Source organism: Lissotriton helveticus, chromosome 8 (assembly GCF_964261635.1).
Source record: "Lissotriton helveticus chromosome 8, aLisHel1.1, whole genome shotgun sequence".
In the NCBI taxonomy this organism is placed as follows: Eukaryota; Metazoa; Chordata; class Amphibia; order Caudata; family Salamandridae; genus Lissotriton; species Lissotriton helveticus.
Window position 1 is genome coordinate 1,089,562,605 of NC_136069.1, and position 24,525 is coordinate 1,089,587,129.

Here is a 24,525-nt window from a genome sequence, read left to right on the forward strand (position 1 = left end):
GTTAATTTCCATAGGACGATTAGACACGGCTACAGCCAGAACCACTGAACGGAATTACACCAAACTTGGCAAAACGGTAGGGACTGATATGCAGTAGGGCCTTGTCTATATTTGGTGAAAATCACTCCAGTGTTTTTTATGAAAATTGACTTAAAAAACATGTAAATATCTATATGCGTGCTCCGAGCGCTTTGGGTACGAGTACCGGTAAGCGCACCTGGCACGCCACGGAAGTGCGCGAGCGGAAAGCTGATTGGCTCTCGGGTGTCTGTCAACATTCGAAACAGTCCGGAGAGTCCGCCATTTTGTGTCTCGGTAGAACCAAGACACAAGAGGGGAAAAACAAAAGGGGCAAACATTAAAAGGGGGCAGGGTAGAGACCCCCTGACCTCCTAGGTTTTCTCATGGGGGCCTAGGAGGACCCCAAAGGGCAAAAAAACTATTATTTTTTTTGTAAATTTCGCGGAGTAAGCTCAGTGTGCGCGTACATGGGCGTTTACAGGTATGCGTACCCTGAGCGCACCAAGGGGAAAAACAGTGAAAAAAATTAGAGTAAAAAAGAATTTAGGGTGCTTAGAGGTAGGGTAGCTCTGAAAAGAGCTGTTGTGTTATGTGGGTGATTTAAGTACCTACAAGTAGGTACCGATGCAGAGTCTAAATTTCAAGAGGAAGACTCTATTCCCCTCATCTGTAAAATGTACACCATCTCTCCTATAGATGCCTTGCATGTTGTAACGCAAGTTGTTGTGGTATATAGAACCCATACCATAGTCTCTGAGGAAAGCAGAAACAGATTTTTTCACATGTTTCCTTGCTTTCTCAATCTGTGGACAAAATTGGTTGGACCAGTTCAATTTTTGCCTTTGGCATATATTAGAATATACCAAGGCAGTTTTTGGGAAAAGTGACAGCAATTGCCCAAAGGTGTCCTTTTAAAGCATTTCCAGACCTACCCCAGTCAAAGTCCCCATGTCATTGCCACCACAGTGCACAATTATGAGGTCAGGGTGTGGTAGATGCAGGATAAAGGATTTACCAATGGTATCAATTGGTGACATCTCAGTCCTCTCTGGCCAATCCACATAATATCCACATTTGGTAAATCAAGGTTGGGAATACCTCTGTTTGCTGCATACTTTTCACTCCAGTGAACAAAGCTATGACCCACAATCCAGACTTTAGGCATCTTGAAGGTAGATGTGGTTGTATTCAGATGAGTTGTGGAAATGAAATGGCAGTTTGAAAGTAGGAGTCATGAAATAAAAGTGGTTGAGATTCAGTGCACTTGAAAAAGAAGAAATGATTGGGGGTTTCTTAAAATTCTCCACTGAAAATTAGGGTGCATGCTTCTGTTTTTTAAAAGAAGTAATTCTAATGGTTGAGGAAAAAGTCATTGAAAGAAACATTGCACAGGATAAGCTGCTATTTTGAGAAGTCAAACACCCTTGCTGGGTTCATTTGCAACATAGTATCATGAACCTTTCACCTGTGTTCTCAGTTAGGTGATGTGTGGAGTGTTACCATGGTAACAGGCAGAAAGAGCAGTAGGGGGATGGGTGAATATCATGTGAGTTTCAAAGTGTTGAAATGTAGAACCAATTAAAATATTAGTTTGGTTTTGAATTTGTGTGGGAAGAAATTTCATTGGTTATGTACATAAAAATGGGTCTGAAATCAGTGGGATAGAGTGCTGTATATACTATGGGGAAGATTAACAAGCATATTGGGCTTCTTTATTCTTGTATTGTGTCTCATTTTTTTTGTAAGGCTAGAAAAAAATTAATGGTGCATATTGGAAATGTATTTTGGAAATGAGTCAGGTTTCTGCACTGTAATGTAGTGCTTATTTATATGGGCTGTGCTCTTTCTTTTAAATGATTAATTGTGGTACATGTTTTTAGGTAAAATGATTGTTTTTAACATTTTGTAATAGGATCACACTGAGTGTCTGTGTGAATTAAAGAATTATATTTGCACATTTTTTTATAATGTCTCCTCACAGTTTTCATCTGTTTGCTTATAGGGTACTATTTCTTTATGCATTGTGTCTCATGTTTGTATGTAATGCTGGCAAAAAACGAATGGTGCATATTGGAAATGTATTTTGGAAATGAGTCAGGTTTCTGCATTGTAATGTAGTGGTCATTTATATGGGCTGTGCTCTGTGTCTTAAACGATTTACTATGCTAAATGTTTTTTCGTAAAATGTATGGCTTTAACATTTTTGACTAGGATCACATGTCTGTCAGGCCTCTTAGTTCCCAAATAGGCTCTAAGCTGTGCAATAAAGATTCAGGGTGTGCTGTTGAAATGAAAAAGGAATGTTATGGCTTGCTTATATATATATGGTCTGTTTTTTGCCAGTAGAGAAAGTGAGATAGTATGAGCACAGACACACATAGTACAAGCAGAGACAGACATGATAGATTATATGTAACATCCTGGTCATGTGTCTAAGATCACACTGTGAGTCAAGTTTGATTTTAAATGTATCTGTGTGAATAATTTGCTTAGTTGATGTGTTTAAAAATTTGGGAATACATGTATTCTTGAAGTCAGTTAGGCTTAGGATATTTCCTAGTAGAGAATCTTAGGCAGCATGTCTGTCAGGCCTCTTAGTTCACAAATAGGCTCTAAGCTGTGTAATAAAGATACAGGGTGTGCTGTTGAAATGAATAAGGAATGTTATGTCTTGCTTATATATATCTATGGTCTGTTTTTTGCCAGTAGAGACAGTAAGATAGTATGAGCACAGACACACATAGTGGAATCAGAGACAGACATGATAGATTACATGTAACATCCTGGTCATGTGTCCAAGATCACACTGTGAGTCAAGCTTGATTTTAAATGTATCTGTGTGAATAATTTGCTTAGTTGATGTGTTTAAAAATATGGGAATACATGTATTCTTGAAGTCAGTTAGGCTTTAGGATGTGTACTAGTAGAGAATCTTAGGCAGCACGTCTGTCAGGCCTCTTAGTTCCCAAATAGGCTCTAAGCTGTGTAATAAAGATCCAGGGTTTGCTGTTGAAATGAATAAGGAATGTTATGTCTTGCTTATATATATATGGTCTGTTTGTGCCAGTAGAGACAGTGAGATACTATGAGCACAGACACACATACTGGAGGCAGAGACAGACATGGTAGATTACATGTAACATCCTGGTCATGTGTCTAAGATCACACTGTGAGTCAAGCTTGATTTTAAATGTATCTGGGTGAATAATTTGCTTAGTTGATGTGTTTAAAAATATGGGAATACATGTATTCTTGAAGTCAGTTAGGCTTTCGGATATGTACTAGTAGAGAATCTTAGGCAGCATGTCTGTCAGGCCTATTAGTTCCCAAATAGGCTCTAAGCTGTGCAATAAAGATCCAGAGTGTGCTGTGTTGAAATGAAAAGGGAATGTTATGTCTTGTTTGTATATATATATGGTCTGTTTTTTGCCAGTAGAGACAGTGAGATAGTGTGAGCACAGGCACACATAGTGCAAGCAGACACAGACATGGTAGATTACATGTAAAATCCTGGTGAAAAACTTTAAAAGTGCTCATTTTACTAAAACCATTTATCACAGTCATTTCTTTAAGACAGAGAACTCATCCCATGTGTTGAATATTAAACAGATTTGTTGGCATGAGCTGGAAGCCATTTTGTATTTCTGGCAGCCTTTTTCTTTTCCAAGTGCTCTCTCCTACCTTTCTGTTAACTGTCTTTGTAGCTTGTATAGAGACAAACTATGTTTAACATACTCCACTTTTCACATGCCCAGAACTGCCTAACTAACAGAATGCACCTACTTCTCTAGTATAAGTGTCTGACTATTTTGACCAGGATCAAAGAGAGTGTCTGGGCGAAAGAAAGAATTATATTTGCACATTTTTATTTAATCTGTAAAGATGGTGCAGAGAGACGGTGAGATTGCATGAGCAGAGACACACATAGTGCATGCAGACACAGACATGGTAGATTACATGTAACATCCTGGTCTTGTGTCTAAGATCACACTTTGAGTCAAGCTTGATTTTAAATGAATCTGGGTGAATAATTTGCTTAGTTGATGTGTTTAAAAATATGGGAATACATGTATTCTTGAAGTCAGTTAGGCTTTAGGATATGTAGTAGTAGAGAATCTTAGGCAGCATGTCTGTAAGCCCTCTTAGTTCCCAAATAGGCTCTAAGCTGTGCAATAAAGATCCAGGGTGTGCTGTTGAAATGAAAAGGGAATGTTATGTCTTGTTTGTATATATATATGGTCTGTTTTTTGCCAGTAGAGACAGTGAGATAGTATGAGCACAGGCACACATAGTGCAAGCAGACACAGACATGGTAGGTTACATGTAAAATCCTGGTGAAAAACTTTAAAAGTGCTAATTTTACTAAAACTATTTATCACAGTAATTTCTTAAAGACAGAGAACTCAGCCCATGTGTTGAATATTACACAGATTTGCTGGCATGAGCTGGAAGCCATTTTGTATTTCTGGCAGCCATTTTCTTTTCCATGTGCTCTCTCCTACCTTTCTGTTAACTGTCTTTGTAGCCTGTCTAGAGACAAACTATGTTTAACATACTCTACCTTTCACATGCCCAGAACTGCCTAACTAACAGAATGCACCTACTTCTCTAGTATAAGTGTCAGACTATTTTGACCAGGATCACAGAGAGTGTCTGGGCGAAAGAAAGAATTATATTTGCACGTTTTTATTTAATCTGTAAAGATGGTGCAGAGAGACGGTGAGATGGTATGAGCAGAGACACACATAGTGCATGCAGAGACAGACATGGTAGATTACATGTAACATCCTGGTCATGTGTCTAAGAACACACTGTGAGTCAAGCTTGGTTTTAAATGAATCTGGGTGAATAATTTGCTTAGTTGATGTGTTTAAAAATATGGGAATACATGTATTCTTGAAGTCAGTTAGGCTTTAGGATATGTACTAGTAGAGAATCTTAGGCAGCATGTCTGTCAGGCCTCTTAGTTCCCAAATAGGCTCTAAGCTGTGCAATAACGATGCAGGGTGTGCTGTTGAAATGAAAAAGGAATGTTATGTCTTGCTTATATATATATATGGTCTGTTTTTTTGCCAGTAGAGACAGTGAGATATTATGAGCACAGACACACATAGTGGAGGCAGAGACAGACATGGTAGATTACATGTAACATCATGGTCATGTGTCTAAGATCACACTGTGAGTCAAGCTTGATTTTACATGAATCTGGGTAAATAATTTGCTTAGTTGATGTGCTTAAAAATATGGGAATACATGTATTCTTGAAGTCAGTTAGGCTTTAGGATATGTACTAGTAGAGAACCTTAGGCAGCATGTCTGTCAGGCCTCTTAGTTCCCAAATTGGCTCTAAGCTGTGCAATAAAGATCCATGGTGTGCTGTTGGAATGAAAAAGGAATGTTATGTCTTGCTTATATATATATGGTCTGTGTTTTGCCAGTAGAGGCAGTGAGATAGTATGAGGACAGACACACATAGTGCAAGCAGACACAGACATGGTAGATTACATGTAAAATCGTGGTGAAAAACTTTAAAAGTGCTAATTTTACTAAAACCATTGATCTTTTTTTATTTATTTTTTATTTTATTTATGTGTTCACAGCAACACAGTAATACAGCATAAGAGTTGAAGCCAAAAAACTTTACATGGTATTATATGAGCAGTGTTTACAATAGCTAATTAGACAGCTTGATACATATGGTTATATCATTATAATACATAGCTCCATCGATAACAAATATAATTCCATTATTAGCAAATATAGTACGTTATTATGTCCATTCTCAATCTTCATAGTAATCAAGAAAGGACCCCCAGATTTTCATACCCAGCTTCTTTTTTCTCCTTTATCCACTAATTGAAAAGAGCCCCCACTCCAGTTTATATAAGCTATACATTCTTGCTTGCCATTGTTGATAGTCAGGCGGCTTTTCCTGAAGCCACTCACTAGCTATACATAATCGTGCCACTGTCATAGAAAAAAAAATAGCGATGTGGGTATAAACTCTCCAAGGAACTATTTATGGGTATTTTTCCCCAAAAGCATCATAGCAGGTGTAATAATTAGAGGGATATTAATAACTGATGTAATAAATTTTTCAATTTCTCCTATAAAACAATGAAGCCTAGGGCAAGAGAAAAAAATATGAATACTATCTGCGTGATCAACCTTACATCGAAAGCATTTGCCATCATATCCCTCCCCCCACTTGGCCATGCGTTCAGGTGTGTAGTATAAATCGAACACCGTCTTAAAAAATTGGGCTTTTAAATTTGCAGACATTAATGCATCTTTTGACAACATAAGTAGATCTTCCACCACTATTTCTGAATCTCCTAGAATATTAACCCACTTTGCCCTTACTTTTTCAAGATCATCTGTTTTTTCCCTTAACAATTTCTGATACAAAAAACCTATTTTAACCTGTTTATTAACCCCTTCTACTGCTTTGTTGATTTGCAGAGTTAGCTTCCGACGGTGAGATGGTATGAGCACAGACAAAACACTGTCTGCATCATGTCTCTCACCACCTGCGTCATCTCTCTCTTTGCCTGTGTCATCTCACTCACCGCCTGCATCATCTCTCTCTTTGTGTGTGTCATCTCACTCTCTGCCTGCATCATCTCTCTCTTTGCATGTGTCATCTCACTCTCTGCCTGCACCATCTCTCTGTTTGTGTGTGTCATCTCTCTCTTTGCGTGTGTCATCTCACTCTCTGCCTGCACCATCTCTCTCTTTGCATGTGTCATCTCTCTCTGCCTGTGCCATCTCACTCTCTGCCTGCATCATGTCTCTCACCGCCTGCATCCTCTCTCTCTGTGTGTGTCATCTCACTCTCTGCCTGCATCATCTCTCTCTTTGTGTGTGTCATCTCACTCTCTGCCTGCATCACCTCTCTCTTTGCATGGGTCATCTCACTCTCTGCCTGCACCATCTCTCTGTTTGTGTGTGTCATCTCTCTCTTTGAGTGTGAGATAGCGCAGGCCGAGAGTGAGATGACAGTGTTGAGATGACGCAGGTAGAGACTGAAATGACATGGTAGATGCCTTTGTATATTCTCTCTGCCTGCACCATCTCTCTCTTTGCTTGTGTCATCTCTCTCTTTGTGTGTGACATCTCACTCTGTGCCTGCACCATGTCTCTCTTTGCCTGTGTCATCTCACTCTCTGCCTGCACTATCTCACACGCAAAGAGAGAGATGACACACGCAAAGAGAGAGATGGTGCAGGCAGAGAGTGACATGACACACGCAAAGAGAGAGATGATGCAGGCAGAGAGTGAGATGACACACACAAAGAGAGAGATGATGCAGGCGGTGAGAGACATGATGCAGGCAGAGGGTGAGATAGCGCAGGCAGAGAGAGATGACACATGCAAAGAGAGATGACGCAGGTAGAGAGTGAGATGACACACGCAAAGAGAGAGATGATGCAGGCACAGAGTAAGATGACACACGCAAAGAGAGAGATGTTCCCTGTGCCTGTGGCATCGCTCTCTTTCTGAGATAACACACACAAAGAGAGAGATGGCGCAGGCAAAGAGTGAGATGACACACGCAAAGAGAGAGATAATGCTGGCAGAGAATGAGATAACACACACAAAGAGAGAGATGATGCAGGCGGTGAGAGACATGATGCAGGCAGAGGGTGAGATACCGCAGGCAGAGAGAGATGACACACGAAAAGAGAGAGATGATGCAGGCTGAGAGTGAGATAACACACACAAAGAGAGAGATGTTCCCTGTGCCTGTGGCATCTCTCTCTCTGTGACATGACACACACAAAGAGAGAGATGGCGCAGGCAGAGAGTAAGATGACACACGCAAAGAGAGAGATGATGCAGGCAGAGAGTGAGATGACACCCACAAAGAGGGAGATGATGCAGGCGGTGAGAGACATGATGCAGGTAGAGGGTGAGATAGCGCAGGCAGAGAGAGATGACACATGCAAAGAGAGAGATGGTGCAGGCAGAGAGTGAGATGACACACGCAAAGAGAAAGATGACGCAGGTAGAGAGTGAGATGACACACGCAAAGAGAGAGATGGTGCAGGCAGAGAGTGAGATGACACATGTAAAGAGAGAGATGTTACCTGTGCCTGTGGCATCTCTCTCTCTGTGAGATGACACACACAAAGAGAGAGATGGCGCAGGCAAAGAGTGAGATGACACACGCAAAGAGAGAGATGGTGCAGGCAGAGAGTGAGATGAGACACGCAAAGAGAGAGATAACGTAGGTGGAGGGAGACATGATGAAGGCAGAGGGGAGATGGTGCAGGCAGAGAGTAAGATGACACACGCAAAGATAGACATGGTGCAGGCAGAGAGTGAGATGTCACACGCAAAGAGAGAGATGACATACGCAAAGAGAGAGATGGCGCAGGCAGAGAGTGAGATGACACACGCAAAGAGAGCGATGACACATGCAAAGAGAGAGATGGTGCAGGCAGAGAGTGAGATGACATACGTAAAGAGAGAGATGACACACGCAAAGAGAGAGATGGCGCAGGCAGAGAGTGAGATGACACACGCAAAGAGAGAGATAGTGCAGTCAGAGAGTGACATAAATGTTGAACCAGTTCTGCACTGCCATAAAGTGAGAAACAGCATTCACTGCATGATTTCCTACTGTGGTGAGACACAGTTGCTGTGCTATAAAATTACTTATGTTGTAAACTAGTGTTTATATCATTTAGTTATTGTAATTGCTATGTAGTATGTTAGCAGTGGTCTATAATATGTTATTTTTTCTTTACAACAGATTGTAATTATCAAGAAAAAGAAGAAGCAAAATGCCTACAAAATCTCGTCAAAAAAGAAAATATAAGAAAACTTATTTTTCCAAGAAAACGCAATTACAAGACGTATGTAAAAAACTAAATACAGAGAAAAAAGAAGAATGTACCTGGTAAGGCAACTAAGCATTTCATACGGAAATTAACTCAATGTAAAAAAAGTCAAGATAATGCACAAAAGAAAAAAAAAAATTCTGCAACTACAAAGAAAAAGCAAAATCCCAGCAAAAATGTAGAAAAAGTTTATGGAGATGATATTGTCTATATTAATAGACGTAAAAATCAGTTCATTGACATTCGTAGGTGAATGTTTTATAACAGAATTGTTTTAAATTTATTAAAAAATGTTAAAAATTGCAAAAGGAAAACTGATTTACATAAGAAAATGAAAAGTATAGAGAGGATAGTTGATCAGGCTTTTGAAATGATTATTTTTTTATTTATTTTTAGTAATCAATAGAATTCGTACACTAGACAAGGTAATCAATGTTTTGAAATCAAAAAGTAAGTGGAAAAGAGTAATTAATCAGACTAATTTTTGTAATGTTTTTTATGGAGAATGGAAGCATAGTTCAAGTTGTGAGCCATTTTTTAATGAAGAGAGTTATTTTCAGGCTAATGATTTGGTGCATGCAGTTGACACCAGTGGCAGAGGATATGAGGTGAAGGATGGTTGTCCGATTGAAAAAGAAAAAAGTGTGCCTAGAAATGCAGAAGAGGTGTTAGCTGATGAAGTTTTTAGGGAGACGTCCTAAGGCTCCAGTGTACACTTGGAATTGTAGTAGTATTTGTAGTGTGCGACAGGATTCAATTGATTTGTTTCGCAATTTCTTACGTATATATACTAAGAAAAGTCTAAAACAAAAAATTCAAATGTTGCAAGAGTCAGATCCTTGCAGAGTAAGAGAAAAAACAGGTTTGCATGGGCATTCACTGACTTGTCTTTCTAGAAAAGTATGTCAGAGTGTTTTTCATCATTTTAGGATGTTAGCTGTACATCAGACTAAAGTGAGGAAATTAGTGAGAAGGTTGTATTATGCAAAAAGTCCAGCACTAATGTTAAAAAAGTTGAACAGTGCTCTTTTGCATGGATCTGTATTAGATGTGATCAACATTTGTGAAGAAATTGAGTTAAGTTACTTTGGTGAAAAAGAGGGCAGTGCAGACACTGATACAGTAATAGAAGGTAATGTGGAAGAGAATGTACAGAATTTAAGTACAGAACATTTTGACCATGAAATTACAAAGTTTAAGGTCATTTCAAGTGAAAGGCCAAATTTCTCTTGTGTGTGTTGTCGACGAACTCATTATAAGAATCAGACTAGGTTAGTTGATTTATATGTAAAAAGTGAAAAGGAAAATAATAATGAGTGGAAGGATTTTGCAACTTATTTGTTGGTAGAGAATTATTTTGATTTGGGTTCTGATCTGCGTATTTGTAAATATTGTTATAATAAATTAAATGAAAACAAAATGCCTGCTAGAGCTGTACATAATAAACTTGAGTTGGTAAACATTCCTTCTGAATTGATGGATATAAATACTTATGAGTTTATTCTGATTCAATGTGTGCATCCATTTCAGGCTATTGTTCGCATGGAGCCTAAGACAGGGAAATTGCCTCCTTCAGATTTACAGAGAGGATGAAAGGAAAGAATTGTTTATTTGCCTCTAGATTTAAAGAAAATTATTGATACAATTGGTGTTGAAAAAGTGAAAGAGGAACCTCTGGGTATTCTAGTTAGTGGCGTTCCTACAAGGAGTAAGAAAATCTGGCAAGAATTAGTGGATGTTAGGAAAGTCAAAAAGGCAACGTTGTATTTGGTAAAAAACAATCAGCACTACAAAAATGAATATGTAAGGGAAGAGGAAACAACTGTAGAAGAGGACAGTGATTTCTCAGCTGGGCAAATTGAAAAAGTAGATGTGTCTAGAAGTGAAGAAATGTATGAACATTATAGTGTTCATCCTCAGCATTCCAAAGAAGTAATGGGGAATGCTATTGACTTGTTCCAAATGAAAGAAGCAAAAGGAAGTCCCATTAGTCTATGAGAAGAAAGCTTGAAAGCTCGTTTTTTCCTCGGTTATTTCCAACAGGTCAAGGTGGTCGATATGATGACCGATCTGTTCAAATTCCTGCATCTGAAAACTGGACTTTAAGATTATATGCAGAAGATCCAAGGTTTCGCCAATGTATTCCATATTTGTTTCATCTTCTGTTTGAGAGTGACTTGTCTGGACTTTCTTATGCAGTGAACCATATACTGAAAAGTGGAGTACATCTGCAAAATGTTTCAGCAAGGGACTTTATGGATAAAATCCAACAGCAAGACACTATTTTGGAGTCTCAGCTAATTAATCTCATGGCATGTCAGCGTGGTACCAACGAGTATTGGTACCGTCGTCATGGGGAACTGAAATGTATGCTAAGAAACTTAGGAACTCCTACATGGTTCCTTACTCTTAGCTGTGCTGAGTATGCTTGAGAAGACTTACTTTAATTTCTTCGAGAGGCAAATGCAAACATAGAAAATATAGAATACAAGACACCTGGAGAACTGTGCTCTTTGGATCCAGTTAATGTATGCAGGTATTTCAATCATAGATTTGAAGCTATGATGTCTTTTATCACAAACAAAAAAAATCCTCCTCTTGGAGAGGTTCTGGATTTCTTTTGGAGAAAGGAGTATCAAGCAAGAGGTGCTCCTCACATACATATGCTGCTATGGATCAAAGATGCTCCCAAATTCGGAACAGATTCAGATTAGACAGTGATGAGTTTTTTTGAACAATATGCTACATGTGCTGTACCAAAAAGTACAGAAGAAAACAATTTAAGACAACAAGTGTTACGATTTCAAACCCATCGTTGTGGAAAATACTGTCGTAGAAAATACAAATCAAAGGACCAGTTCTACACAAAATGTCGTTTTTGCATTTCCACGTCCAGTAACATCGAAAGGAAGAGTGAACAATTTGATGTCATCTTTACGAAATACTGTGACAAGAAAATCACCAAAAAATACATACAACTTAAAAAGAAATGAAATACATAATGACTATAACCCAGTCATTTTGTCCATGTGGAATGCTAACATGGATATTCAATATGTTGCTGACAACTCTATTGCTGTGGCTCGATATGTAACGTCTTACATAACAAAATCAGAAAAGACAGAACTAAAGGAAATGTGGGAAGAAATGTCTCATGAAAAGAGCCTAAGTAAGAAATTGTACAGTTACAGTCTGAAGATGTTGTCGCATCGAGAAATTGGAGCATACGAATGTTCAGATCGGTTATCATCAGCAAGTCTATATGCCAAATCTAGAACAATCATTTGGGTGAGTCTAGGTCTTGCTGCAACACGAAACCGAGTTTTGAAATCTGTGCAAGAAATTGAGTATTTGGCAGAGAAAAGAACAAAACAGTACAGATATTTTGAAGACAAACATGTTGGATACATACTATCCAAATAGAAGTACTCATCTTGACAATGTTTGTCTCTATGAAGTACTGCAAAGCTATACTTTTAAGAGGAATATTAAAGAAGATATCAATAAAGGAGTATATGCTGTAATTGATTGAGGGAGATTAGGACTAGAGGGCAGGCTGTACGATCTCTGCTCCTCGACCTTTAGCGCAGCCTCTGAGCTAATTACGCTAGCTTTTTAATACTTTATTTGCAGCGATAACATTTGTTTAAATAACGGTTAGCTTTGATCTATTTTGCACTTTTAAGACACCCATTGTTCACCCCTCGAGTGTACTTGGCGCCCTGCAGTTACCTCGGTCCACCGCTAGTCGTTAGTTGACTGTTCGTTGTGGAGGGAGACTCCGGGGGACAGCCTTATTGCAAAGTCACTCACTTCCTGTTTGTGCCAGGTAGAACCGCCATCTTGCTTTGGTTAGCGGTCTAGTAGCTCCGCTCCAACAAGACCCAGGCACTATAACTGGCGGAAATGGCTCGAAGGGTGCACCGAAGACGTGCCTAAGAGAAACCCGTCTGCGCCCGTCCACGCCAGAACGTCGCCTCTCGCCAGGGACCCTGGCAAGTTATTGGGGAGTCGACTTGTGTACTCTAATACACAGCTTCATGACTTGAACATCTCGACTTCTCCCTGCATTAGGGCTGCACCCCAATATCTGCGAGGTAAATCTGTGTGTAAGTGTGGGTATGCTTTGCCGAAATTTATTACCCCTTTGCCATCTATGCCGGCCCAATCCCAAAAAGAAATCCTGATTGCACAGTTGAACGTAAGATCCTTGGCCAAGCACTATTCAGAAATTCACGATCTGGTTATTGATCAATCTCTTGACATCCTATTCCTTACTGAGACATGGATGCAGGAGGATATGAATTCTATGTCTAATCTGGCCACCCATGCAGGCTATTCTATCCATCTACTTAATAGACATACAAGAGGAGGAGGCATTGCGGTCATGATTAAATCGCACTACACCTGTCTGTTCACCAGACTCAATATTGAGGGAAGTGAAAGTGCCCGTTACACTATTAAGATAAATCCCCCTTTCTCGTTGTCGGGCATTTTGATCTATAGACCCCCAGGGGCGGATAGCAGCTTTGTGAAATCTTTCCTGGAGACAGTCTGTTCCCTGGTAGTAGGGACCACCAATTTTAATATCTTTGGGGACCTCAACATTCATTTTGACCTGTGTACTGACAACAAGATCAGCAGCTTGCTTGCTGACTTAGCGGCATTCCAACTCTGCCAATTGGTTCAGGGTCCTACACATAAGGGGGGTCACCTTTTGGATCCCATTTTCACTAACCTCGAGGAAGCAACTGTAAAAGCACCCATTCCTATGATTTGGACTGATCATATGTTGGTGATTATGTCCCTACCTAGTCAGGACACTTCTACCCCGAGGCCAGCACATAAAGTGCATAAACGTCCCTGGAGGAAATTACGACTTGAGGACTTCCATGCCTTACTTAAAGCACACCCTCTTATGGATTGCGAAGACACTAATCAGGCCTATGAAAAATTTTATAATTGGATTAACCAGGCGCTGGACACTCATATTCCCGCAGACTGGATTAGAGCCCGTTCTCAGGAGTCTAGCCCATGGTTTAATGAGGAGCTTTCTGCTCTAAAAAAAGAGTGTAAGATCGCCGAACGTAAATGGAGAAGGGCTTATGTACCAGAGTTGAAAACCTTATATGTCGACTCTCAAAAAAAGTATCATAGACAGATCTGTAGAACCCGTGCTGCATACTATACTAGTGAGATCAATGGCAGCCAAAATCCCTCCAAGATTATTTATAAAAAGGAGTTGAGCGCAAAAAAGCGACGACTAATGCTACCATTTCTTATACACTCTGTGATAATTTGGCTTCCTTTTTTGTTGACAAAATTAGTAAAACCTATAGTTCCTTTTCAGCCACATCCACCCTCGCTCCTCCTAAGAACAAACTCACACATGAACTTAAGCTCATTCCGGAGCTGGATCAAGAGGAATTTCTTAGACTCTGCCGGAAAGTTAAATCAGGCTCTCCAGCAGATCCCTTAAAACCGGAACAGTTTAGAGAGGCTGACTCCTTGGTCCTTGACCCACTTAGAACTCTGATCAATTCTTCATTTGTTACATATATAATACCCACCAGATGGAAGCAGGCATGGGTGTCCCCTATTATCAAAAAACCTACCTTGGACCCCACCAGGCCGGAGAATTTTAGACCCATCTCCTTGCTACCCTGGCCCGCGAAGGTGGCAGAGTCCTATGTCAATTCTATTCTGACTCAGTATCTCTGCTCTCATAACATCCTGGATGCTTCCCAGCACGTATTTCGTGCTGGGCATAGCACTGAAACTGCTCTTCTCAGTGTGACAGAACATCTCCGGGCCATTTTGGATTCCGGACAGACGGCAGCACTGATCTTATTAGATCTCAGTGCTGCCTTCGATACGGTGTCACATGAGATTCTACTACATAGATTGGAGATGGCAGGGGTTGTGGGACAAGCCCTGGCATGGTTTAAAGCTTTTTTGACCGGCAGATCTTTTCGGGTTTCCATTCCGCCGTTTCTTTCTAAAGAATGTAGCATCGAGCAAGGCGTGCCCCAGGGCTCCGCACTCAGCCCGACCCTTTTTAATCTGTATGTTCAGCCACTAGCGGAGGTCGCCAAACGATGGGACCTGTCCATAGTCTCATACGCGGACGACACTCAGCTGGTGGTGATGCTTCAGTGATGAAGCTGGGGCAAAAGCGCACAACTTTAAACAGGGCCTTACTGCAGTAACAGCATGGATGACGGCTAATTATCTTCAGCTTAATGCCGATAAGACGGAGGTATTGGTAGTTGGCAAAAATGCTGCAGCATGGGGTGAGGAATGGTGGCCGGACACTCTTGGCAACCCACCAGAAGCTAAAAACAAAGTTAAGAATCTAGGAGTCTGGTTCGACTCTTTGTTAAGTTTTGTTGCCCATACAAAGAAAATTGCAGCCACGTGCTTTGGAATTTTGCCGAACCTGAGGCCAATACTAAAATTCTTTGACCCCCCTACGCGCCAGCTTATTGTGCAGTCTACAATCCTTTCACAATTGGATTACGCAAGCTCTCTGTTTCTGGGAGCCAACCAGACGGAGAAGGTTCGTTTACAACGCATACAGAACACAGCGGCATGTGCCTTGACTGGACTTCCCCGGTTCAAATCAGTGACTAACGCGCTCTTAAAGCTACACTGGCTTCCTATGGATAAGAGAATCCATTTCAAGACTTTATGTCTTGCTTTTAAAATTCTGAAAATGGATTCACCTCCCATGCTTTGCCCCTTGATGAAGATGTACTCCCCTCGTAGAGCTCTTAGATCTGTGGGACAGTGCCTGGCCATGATTCCTCGAGTAAAATTAGCCCGGATGGGAGGGCGTTCCTATCGCTATCTGGCTGCAAAACTCTGGAACCCCTTAACACTGCAGATCCGGGGTTTAAATGACCTCCTGGCTTTTAGAAAGGCTATCAAGACTCACCTTTTTTGTCAGTAGCTGGTTATGTTATGTTCTTTTTTCATCGGCTGCGCATGCCTCCTCTCTTCTGATTAAGCGCCGGGACGCTCCATTGCTGGGGCAGCCGCGCGCTATATAAGAACATGTAAAATAATATAACAATGGATGTGAAGGATGTCTGGTGAAACAAAGAAAAGGACATTTGATTAATCATCGAAAATTGAGTTGCCAATCTCCTGACAAAAGGGAATTTTACTATTTAGCTCTTTTGAAACTCTTTAAGCCATGGCGTACAGAAGAGGAACTACTTGGAGATTTTCTCAGTTATGAAGATTCTTTCAATGCAAGCAAAAATACTATAGAATGTCCTGATTTCACTAATTATCTGCAAATGTTGAACGATGAAATACAGCAAGAAGCTACAATTGCAGCAGAGATTGCTAGAGACAGTTCTCAAGACAGTCAGAGTTCTGCTTCGTTGAGTCAGGATCCACTTTGAGGACCAATTATCCAAAATGAAGCTGCCACTGCCATGGATGAGGTGGAAAGAGCACTGGCACAAGCTAAGGAGGATGTAGTAAACTTAGAAGAATTGGAAAAACAACTAAACGTTGAGCAGAAACAAATATATGACAAAGTCATAGAACAGATTGAGCATGGTTTATGTCATGAGAAAAAAGAGTGCTCATGTACGTCATTTAAACCTGTCCGACTGTACGTGAGTGGAGAAGCAGGAACTGGAAAAAGTTTTCTAATTAAAGGAATTGCAACTTATCTACAGAAAAGAACTGAGTCATCGCTCTCTTGTGTTGTTACCGCTCCAACTGGGTTGGCAGCACATAACATTAAAGGGATTACTTTACATTGGTTATTGATGCTGCCAGTAGAGCATGATAATAAATTACAATACCACAAGCTATCTGGAGAAGCTGGTTGTGAAATTTCCCGAGTCCTGAAGAAAATTAAACTTCTTATCATTGATGAGGTAAGCATGGTATCAAATGTAATGCTTGCTTTTGTGCATTTAAGAATGCAACAAATTCTTAAAACAGAGTATGATGTGTTATTTGGAGGCAAACACATCATTGTTTTTGGAGATCTACTGCAGCTAACTCCTGTGAAAGGACAACCAGTGTTTAAAATGCTTACGCATGAAGATACCAGAAAGTGCCTAGGGAGCAGTGGAAATGTTAATATATGGTTATATTTTAAATATGCAGAACTGCTTCAAAATATGCGACAGGCAAAGGATGAAGATTATAAAAATATTCTTCAAGATATAAGAATTGGAAAAGTAAGTGAACATGGCAAAGAAGCTTTACAGGCACGATTACTTTCAAATTTGTTTCCAAACGAAAATATTCTCCCAGAGAATATTTATAGGAAAATTGCTGAAAACTAATCTGTGATATGCTTGATGCCAACTCTGCAAGAATGTTCAATCTTCAACAACAAACTGTTAAAATTAGAAAATCAAGAGATTGTAAAACTGGAAGCTATTGATAAGATAGAGCATGAAGGAGCTCCTATTATTTTGTCAGAAAAGTTGAAATCAAAATTGGATTCTTTAGAGAAGACAATATCTAAAACTGCTGGTTTGTAAAGAGTCTATATGCATGTTTAAATTGTCGTATAATTTTACAACAGAATTTAGATGTGGAAAGAGGTTTAGTAAATGGAGCAATGGGTCATGTTGTTGATTTTGTGAATTACCGAAATAGAGATGAAATTGAATTTCTGAAAATTAAATTTGATGGAATTGAAGAAGTACAGCAATTAAGTCGTTGTTCTGCTCGATTTTTGCTTGTGAAAGATTTATATGTTCGCCGAAAACAGTTTCCTGTTTGTTTGGCATATGCGGTAACTATTCATAAATCTCAAGGTTTAAGTGTAGATAGTGCTTTGGTGAATATTGGAAGTTCTGTGTTCAAGGAGGGTATGGCATATGTTGCTTTATCTCGTGTCAGAACTTTATCTGGATTATACTTGATTGATTTTGACGAGACAAAGATTAGTGCAGATCTAAATTGTGTAAAAGACTATAATAGGTTAAGAAGAGAATATGCCCCAAATTTACCTCAATACCCTTTATTTGAATAGCGTGTGGTAGGCTGAAAAAGAAGAAATGAGTAAAAACTGTAGCGAGGTTGTAGCAAAAAGAAAAAAAACTAGATGAACCAGTAATTGTAAGCAGAAAGGAAAAGGATTCTGTTGAAGATGTTGTTGGATTTCAGTTTGAAAACAGTTCTGGTGTCAACTGCTATGCTAATGTAGTGGTTAATGTTGTTTTTTTCTCCAAACTTTACAAGAGCAGATTGTAGAAAACCGGGATCAAAGATTTTGTTGTTTGTTGAATTCTGTGTTTGAGAAATGTAGCAGTGATAAAACAAAAATAGAAAGTGTTTCTGATATTCAAAATGTTTTAGACATATGTTCTGGTCTAAATCACTTTTCACAGAATATTCAGCAAGATTGTCAGGAATTTCTAATGTATATGCTTGTTGTATTGCAAGATGAAGGTATAGATGTTGAAAATCTTTTTGGCCTTTCTTATAAATGGCAGCATGACTGTGACAATTGTTCCTTTTCAAGTAGTACTACAATAGACACTGAAAGATTTATATATTTGACTTTACCAGACTCCAAATCAGTGTCTTGCAATAATCTCGTTATAGAAGCAAATCAAAACATGGTCTGTACCCAATGTAACTCTGCAATGTTATCAACATTATTTATACAAAGATATGGACAGTATGTCATTTTAATGTTCCAACGATGTAGACCTGATGGAACTAAATTGACAAATTTAATTAAAAATTGTGTGGCTTCTCAATTATCAATTTCAGGAAGAACCTTTGTAACTGCAGCAATTATTTTCCATGATGGTCCTTCTGCAACATCAGGACATTACACAGCTTATTTAAAACGTCAAAAAGGCTGGACTTATTGTAACGATACTCAATTGACTTTCAAACAACGTTTCCCTTTTGACTTACAAAATTCTTACCTAGTGTTCTTACAACCCAAATTGTAGGAAATGTAATTGGCCTAGGAAGATTAGAGCAGTTAATAAAAGTTAATCTGCTGTTCAAAATTACTTTGTGAGTGAGAGTGATCAAAATAATAAAAAACTTGTAGTTCTCATAGAGGTAGTGTAAGTGTATCACATAGTGAGTGATATCAGTATTATAGGACATGTTGATCATGAGTGAGCCAGAGGTGGAAATATAACTATTGTTAGATGATCGAATAGATGCTGGAGCTTTTCATTCAGAAAGTCGGGTAAATGGAAGTTTAAAAGTACTATTAAGTCATTTCCAAAAAAAGGACTTTTCATATACTATTTGGCCTCGTGGAAAAGTAAATGAATCAAAAATGAGTATTTCGGGTAAATGTTGTTAATTTATGTTTCTATATTACTTTACTTTGAGAGTATAATAATGACATACTAATGTTTTATTAATTTGTGATTGTTGATATGTACGTAAGAAATTTTTATTTGGAAGAAAACATTTAAGATATGTTTTTTTCTAAGTTTTACATTATTTATTGAAACGTTGTATGGGTTTATTAAACACAATCTTTTTGATTGTGTTTTTTCTTACTGTTTTTAGTGAAATTCAATATATTCTGAGAACAGCAAAAATAAACCATATAACATGTTGTACAAGTTATTTTTATTTTGTATTGTGAAATATATATTATACTCCCCTTGTCTTATGCTCACTCACCTTTATCCACCCTCTATCACCCCTCTTTACTCACCCTCACTGCCCTTCTCTCACCCTCCTTCACCCCTGTTCCCTTACTCCACTTCCCTCACTACCCCTCATTCCCCATTCCTTCACTCCCCTTCCCCAATATCCCCTCCACCACTTTCCAGCTCTCAGTCTCTCTGCTTCACTCCCCTTCCCCTTCTTTCCTTCCTTTTCTCCCTCAGTAATTCCCCTTCCCTCACTCACCTTACTCCACTTCACTCACTCCTTCTCTCACTCTCTATGTCCTCTCACTTCCTGACTCCTCTTCCCTCACTCCCTCTCTGTTACCCTCACTCCCATTGTCCCCTCACTCTCTCACTCCCCTTCACTCACCCTCACTCACCTTCCATCCCTCATTGTCGTGAATGCACCCTCACTCACTCCCCCTTCCCTGTCACTCACTCCCCTTTCCTCATTTAGTTTTGATAACTCACATTCCTTTAGTATCTTACTCACCTTCAGTTCATTTCTCCCTCCCTCTCTTCCTCTCTGTCACTGAATCTATCTGCCTCATTATCCTCTTAGTAATTTGCTCTCCCTTTATTTCTTTTTCCCTCTCTCTGTCCTTCATCGTTCCTTTGTTCCCCTTTCTGTGTCCTTCACTCCTACTTTATCTCTTAGTACCCTTTTATGACTTTTAATCTCCTGCCTTGTCTCTTGTATTTTGAAATGTATATTATAAAAATTATAACTTATTTTTTTCCCTCTTCCACAGATATTACATTTATTAAAAATATGTAACTAAGTTTACATCACTTATGAGGTAAGTTTGACAAACAAAATTTAGTTTCTCATCACTCTTTTCCTTAACCTCACTACTCTTCTCTCACACTCCCTCACCCCCGTTCCCTTACTCCGCTTCCCTCACTTATTCTCATTCCCCATGTTTACTCCCCTTTCCCTCACTCCCCTCCCACACTCTCCTTCTTTCAGTACCCCTGCTTTACTTCCCTTCCCCTCTCTTACCTTCCTTCGCTTCCTCACTCATTCCCCTTTCCTCACTCACCTTACTCCACTTCACTCACTCCTTCTCTCACTCCCTCTGTCCTCTCACTTCCTCACTCTCCTTCCCTCAATCTCTCCCTCTTAGCCTCACTCTCTCCGTCCTCTCACTCTGTCACTCCTCTTCTGTCACGCTCACTCCCTATAACTCACCCACACTCCCTCACTTTCCTTTCTTTTCTCCCTTACTCAGTCCCTTTCTGTCACTCCTTCCTTCACTCCCTCTATCCCCTCACTCCCTCACTCCCCTTGTCTTACCCTCACTCACTTTTATCCACCCTCTTTCACCCCTCTTTACTCACACTCACTGCCCTTCTCTCACCCTCCCTCACCCCCGTTCCCTTACTCTGGTTCCCTCACGACCCCTCATTCCCCATCCTTCACTCCCCTTTCCTTTACTTTCATCCCCCACTCACCTTCTCTCAGTACCTATGCTTCAGTCCTCTTCCCCTCTATTCCCTTCCTTCGCTCCCTCACTCATCCCCCTTCCCTCACTCACCTTAGTCCACTTCACTCACTCCTTCTCTCGCTCCCTCTGTCCTCTCACACCCTCACTCTCCTTCCCTCACTCCCTCTCTCTTAGCCTCACTACCTCCATCCCCTCACTCTCTCAGTCCCCTTCCCTCATGCTTACTCCCTTTAACTCTCCCACAGTCCCACACTTACCTTTCTTTGCTCCCTCACTCAGTCCCTTTCTCTCACTCTTTCCTTCACTCCCTCTGTCTCCTCACTCCCTCACTCCCCTTCTCTCACGCTCACTTGCCTTTATCCACCCTCTATCACTACTCTTTCCTCAACCTCACTGCTCTTCTCTTACCCTCCCTCACCCCGTTCCCTTACTCCACTTCCCTCACTTATCCTCATTCCCCATGTTCACTCCCCTTCCTCTCACCCCCCTCCCACACTCACCTTCTTTCAGTTCCTCTGCTTCACTTCCCTTCCCCTCTCTTCCCTTCCTTCGCTCCCTCACTCATTTTCTTTTCCTCTCTCACCGTACTCCACTTCACTCACTCCTTCTCTCACTCCCTCTGTCCTCTCACTTCCTCACTCCTCTTCCCTCACTCCCTCTGTCTTACCCTTACTCCCTCCATCCCCTCACTCTGTGACTCCCCCTTCACTCACCCTCACTTACCTTCCATCCCTCACTGCAGCAACTCACCCTCACTCACTCCCCTTCTGTCATTTGTTCCCTAAGTCACTTTCTCCCCTTCATTCAGTCATTTTATCCATTTATTTATGCAGTACACATTCATTGAAAAAAAGAATGACACAATATATAAGGAATATAGCTCTTTTTGGAGAATTGGAGGTAGTTCTGATAAGAACTTTTTTTCCTTCTTTTTTAGTTTTTACATGTTTTTAATACTTTTTCAGAACAATTTAATTTATTTTTAATTTTTTTCAGGACAAAAACAAAAGTAGGGAATGCAAAACTGCTCAACAGGAGCAAAAAAAAGTTGAAAAATTAGGGATAGGTTGAGCAGCGGTGTTCCTCCTTCCTTCGAACAATTATTTCAATGCTCTGCTCCCCGTAGCAGAGCAGTTCATCACACTGTTTGCATTTTATTTTTAAATCTGCAAACACCGGCTGTATGTTCGGTATTAAATGTGCTGCTTCTCTTCCAGAAGGTGTTGCTGCTCCGGTGGAGGTGCTGGTGCCATCTCTTGGGGGATTGCGTGCCAGGTCCCTGGTGCTCTCCTTTGCAAAGTTATTAGGGTGCCTCCTCTCCACATACCGGATCAAGGTGGCATTCCCGAAACTGTATTTGCGGGTGGGATCCCCACGTGACAGAGTTGTGTCACAAATCCGGCAGGTCACTTTGGCTGCATTGCATTTTTTTTCCCCCTCTGGGAAAGTGAAGAACTTCCAGATGAAACGTTCTTTGACTTTTCTCTGGGGGGATCTTCAGGCACAAATTCAATATCAGAATCTGAGGAGGACTCCCTGTGAGCAGACATCTTTCCAAAAAAAGAGGTGTTATTCAGAACAATGCACAAGAGGTGTTCTCTCAGCAATTGCAAAGAGGTAGTGAGGGAAATGGGTGGGGACTTTCTATAGTTGTGAAAAAAACTGTTATTAACCAATCAAAAGTGTTGTTTTAAGGTCACATGGCTTGACGAGCGCTTACACTGCGCATTCCGGGGCGCTTACGTGGCATGTACGTAGGCGCTTACGGAGGCGCTTACGGGGGCGCTTACGCGGCGCTAATAAATGACGTTTTGATCGATTTTCGGAAATGTGTTTAAAAGTTAAAATATGGTTATTAAAAATCCAAAATACTACTTTTATGAGTATGCCACTGAATGTTTCCATTATTATTACTTTAAATACATAAATATATATTTTTTCACTTGCGGGAATTGCGCTCACGCTACGTGTACGGCTGCGTTTACGGGTGCGCGCACCCTAAGCGCTCCAGGTTTTAAATATAAAAAAAAACAGGAAAAATACATCCAAAAATTAATATTATAAAAATATAGAATATTGGAATAATTCGAAAAAAATTCTAATAATTAAAAGCAATAAAAATTAGCTATTAAAAAAACGTAATAATTCACTAAAAAAAACATAGGTTTCAAACTCGTTATAGTTAGGAATTAGCATTTAAAAAACCTTTGAAATTCACTGAAAAAACCATAGGTTTCACACCAGTTATAGTTAGCTGAACATTTTACTCATACAAAACCATTGAAATTCCCACGTTATGGTTAGTTGGACTCGTGGGAATTTCAATGGTTTTTTATGAGTAAAATGTTCAGCTAACTATAACTGGTGTGAAACCTATTGTTTTTTCAGTGAATTTCAAAGGTTTTTTAAATGCTAATTCCTAACTATAACAAGTGTCAAACCTATGGTTTTTTCAGTGAATATATATATATTGGAAGTTTATGAACTGTTAAAATTAATGCATTGAACAACACCTACAGGGGCTTTGAATTGACGATAGACACTGCAAGTACCAGAATGCCTTGTTGGTTACGCCCACTGAGGCGGGACTTCTTGCACACGCCCACTGAGGCTGAAGTTAATTAAATTGAGCAGAAGGTCTAAAGTCATATCGTTGCTGTTTTCATTTACAGAGGCTCGTGAGCAAGGATATTTGATCCGAAACGCGTAGAGCCACACATGAATGATGGAAGTTGGGAAGCTGTTTTGTGAGGCCGCCTCAGCAAAGAGAGGGAGAAACTTCTGCGCGGGCGAACTCTAAAGGGGCAACCTTGTGTGTGGATATATATATATATATATATATATATATTACCTACTGGAGGTCGCCAGTAGGTAGTTATAGTTAGGATTGATTTCCATAGGAAATCCGCAACATTCTATTGGGAATAACTTTGGCGCCGATGGACGAATCTTCGCAAATTTCTCAAAGAAGATGGCCCGCTCTGCTCTGCTCCTTCCCTGAAAGTTTGGGGGGGGATTCGTCAAGCGGTGGCCGAGATAAAAGGGGGTCCCAAAACGTGTTTTCCCCATGTTAATTTCCATAGGGCTCACTTTTAGCCCGAACGGCTGAATGGATTTCCACAAAACTTGGCAAAATTGTAGGGACTGGTAGCCCGATGTGCCTTTGCTATGTCTCAAGATATGTGCTCCAGTGGATTTTGAGTAATTTAGGTTAAAAAAATGATATATCACGGCGAAGCCTAACCACACATCTGATCTGATTGGCTGTCAGCACTTCATCCAAGAAGTGTTGGCAGCCATCTTGGGACCAATATACATGATAGCACCTCATTAAAAGCATTGTAGTTAATAGAGGGTTTTAGGACTTTAGTTACATTATAAATCATTTGTTGATGGTACCATACTCATTTTAGGAATTGTGGTGTGTTCTAAGGTGATTTTACCATGTGAAAAAGCCTTCTGCTGTGATATCATGAATCATGTTTGAAAGAAAACTAATATCTCATGATTTTCCCACAGTGGTTTGGAAGGGGATCTATAAGCTAAACTGAAAGCATATTTTCTGTAAATTCACAT